Raw genomic sequence first — 3,326 nt, 5'->3', positions numbered from 1 at the left:
ATAGCTATTCCTATGTAAATTTTCGATGTGATTATTATATTTGAACTTAGCCTCTCTACTTTTACCTTAGCTGGCCCTTATGATTACATCACCTTGTTACATTGTCGGATAGTGCTTCCCATAAGAATGAAACTCTTGACCTTGGGTTTATTACACCAATATCTCACTACATTCTATCTAGCAAGTCTTGGGTTATATTGCATTACTTTGCACATTGCAAGAATAGCATTATTTTATGCTACCAATCGCAATATTAGATGGGTTAATGATATAAATATGAAAATCCCGAGCCTCACACCTTGTAGTGGCCATTTTCCATAAACGGGCAACGCTCATGAAAACATGTTTTCTATCCATCTTCGTAAAAGCATCAATAGACGTTGGAAATTCAATAAATTACGCGTGTGACAAGAAAGCCGATGAGAAATGATTAACTACCAAGTCGTAGGCCGGAGAGACCGGACGCATTCCATGAACGCGAGGACGACGACTTCATAGGTATTTTAAATAAGATAAATCCTTTCTGCATACACGTGAGTTTAAAAGTAGAGTCTCTTATTTTAATGTTAATCAGACCGGACAAAACTTGCTGTGCGACGAAAAACATCCCCGCGTGAAAGACCTGGTAAACAAGCTCATGACCTGGTATACGAACGATTATCCACTTATATGGAATCGAAAGCTCCATCTTCCCACCATGCGATCAGCAGTGCAGCAGTTGTTCATTCCTAGACGTTAGAAAGCCGCGCTTGTGGTTGCGGAAAAGCGTGCTCTGGTAATACGGAATTCGTTGATCGGAAGAGGTTAACTAGCTAGTAGAGAACCATTCGGGCCCCTGCTTTCTCATAGCTACCGTCCTGCACTCACCATACGCAATACTGTATCCATGGCATCATCACTAAAGCTTGCTATGCTAATTGTATCTATCACGTTGGCGCAGCAGCTCGTCCACCCGATAACTCGCACTGAGGCGGCGGACGAGGACCCCTTGCAGGACTTCTGCGTGGCTGATCAGGGGGCGCAGGCGGCCGGAATCACAACCGTGAACGGTCTGCTGTGCAAGAATCCCCAACAAGTGCAGATCAAGGACTTCGCCTCTCCTCTGCTTCGCCAGCAAGGCCAGTTTAACAAGGCGCTCGGCTCCGCTGTGCAGCTGGCGTCAGCCCTCACCTTCCCTGGACTCAACACCCAAGGCCTGTCCATGGCCCGCATCGACTTCGCCCCCAATGGTGGGCTCAACCCTCCACACGTCCACCCGCGTGCCACCGAGGTTCTCTTCCTTGCCGAGGGCACGCTTATGGTAGGCTTCGTCTCCACCACCAACAACACCCTCTTCGAGCAGACCCTGTACAAGGGCGATCTCTTCGTCTTTCCCCGCGGCCTCGTCCACTTCCAGATCAACCCGGACAAGAAGAAGCCTGCCCTTGCTATCTCCGCGCTCAACAGCCAGAACCCGGGCACCTCCCAGGTCGCCCCCGCTCTGTTTGCCGCCAAGCCTCCCCTGCCCGAGGACGTGCTGGAGACCGCCTTCGCCATCGACAAGGACGAGGTTTATAGCCTCATTAAAAGCGTCGCCACCACACAACCGTGATGGTACTAATACGTGTCACACCATCTCAACACATCATTGCTGCACAGTCGAGGTTTACAGCCTCATTAAGGGTCGCCACTACACTCCCATTATCATGCTAATATATCCGTCATCACCGCCCTCCCTGGTCATCCTGATATCTATGTCGCACAAAGTTAACACATTATTGCTATACAAATCAATATTCTTAAGCATTATTGTTATAGAATCGATATTCTTGCCATCACCTTTCTTTGATACTGTGCCCTAATTTTACACGCAACACCTACAAATTTGGAATTCATAACAAGTAATCCATTCAGAGGTCACAAAAATTTGAGGTTTCATGTTCCATGATTCCCAAGTTTATTTATGAAAAAAAATATCAAAATGGGAAGCACCAATAACGTTATGCAAGAAAAGCCCTTCTACACAATATAGTTACCATGAATATTTCAATAATCGCTATTATTACTACCTTATTGAATTTTCAAACTTCCATTTATGCAAAAGAAACACTATGAATTTTACTAAAACATACCATTCAATTTATGAATTTTAAAATTTTGCATGTGATATAGAAAATATAGTTTCTATGAACATTGCAATAACTACTATTGTTGCTTTTTGCTACTAGTAATGCTATAATAATTGATGCTCCTCCTCCTACTACTGCTACTATGATTTATCCTTCTGCTTTGCTACTACTAGTATTGTTATTACCATTGCTACTAGATTAGGTGTCACTAGCTAATGTGGTACATATTTAGTCTTTTATGTTAGTGAGCACACTTTCACCATATAGAAAGGATAACACATTCAAACAATAAAGGAAATTATAATTGTATGGAATAAATGCACTAATGCATCTTTATCTTTACTGCTTCCCTAGGGAGTCCACCTTATAGATCATGTGAGATACCACATAAGTTCAAAAGAAATGGTATTATATTTCATAAAATTTATAAGATTATATTTACAAATAGGATTTTTCAATTGCAATTTGAAAAAAAATGTGTAAGTTTAGTAAAGTAAAAGGGGTCATTTTAGGGTCATATAGCATATAAAGAAATGATATTTCTTAATATCCTTTGAATGCATGCTATATAGATGAATACTTATAGATAAACCCCTTGAGCTACTTCACACTCTAGAACCAACTCTAAGAAAATGGAGATAAGAATGTGAGTGAAAGAAAGTAAAAGACTTGATTGTGTTCATTGTTGTACAAGCAATGCTTGTATATAAGGATGCCTCATAAAGAGGTCAATATGAAAGGTGGGTGCTTAGTGGAAAAAAGTATCCACTGAGTAGATGCTATATGATAAGATGATCATAAATGAGAAGTGTGGAATGGATAATCTTTGTTGAATTTTGAAGGCTTACATTTAAAGATATTTGAATATTCTTCCAACATACCTTGTTTAAATCGAGAAAAGCCAAATTCAAATATGATTGGAAGAAATTCAGTTACTACTTTTTATCCCCTTATAGAAAGGAATGGGTTGCAAGTACAAAAAAAGATGTCAATAGAAAACAAGAGCATGAGAGGTGAGACAAAAATTTTCATGAGTGACAAGTTTTGTGAAAATGTCTATCTAGTAAGAACTAGGCACATGCTCAATGTGAAGATAGCTCTCCTAATACAATTATTAAATTACAAAATGGAAACATAGACTAATGTGTTTGAGTTTGTCAAAAATGACATCACCTAAAGTGATGAGTGTGATATAAGATTGATTATCACAATAAATGG

General features: G+C 40.3%; 1 pseudogene; it reads left to right on the top strand.

Moving 5' to 3' along the window:
* The first annotated feature begins 886 nt into the window (after nt 1-886).
* LOC148009389 (germin-like protein 8-2 pseudogene) lies at nt 887-1,591 on the top strand (annotated as a pseudogene).
* Nucleotides 1,592-3,326: the final 1,735 nt, after the last annotated feature.

The sequence above is a fragment of the Lygodium microphyllum genome, unplaced genomic scaffold, assembly GCF_053477565.2.
Source record: "Lygodium microphyllum isolate KBCC unplaced genomic scaffold, Lygodium_microphyllum_v1.1.10 scaffold_31, whole genome shotgun sequence".
Classification (NCBI taxonomy): Eukaryota; Viridiplantae; Streptophyta; class Polypodiopsida; order Schizaeales; family Lygodiaceae; genus Lygodium; species Lygodium microphyllum.
This window is presented reverse-complemented; position numbering and strand designations above follow the sequence as displayed.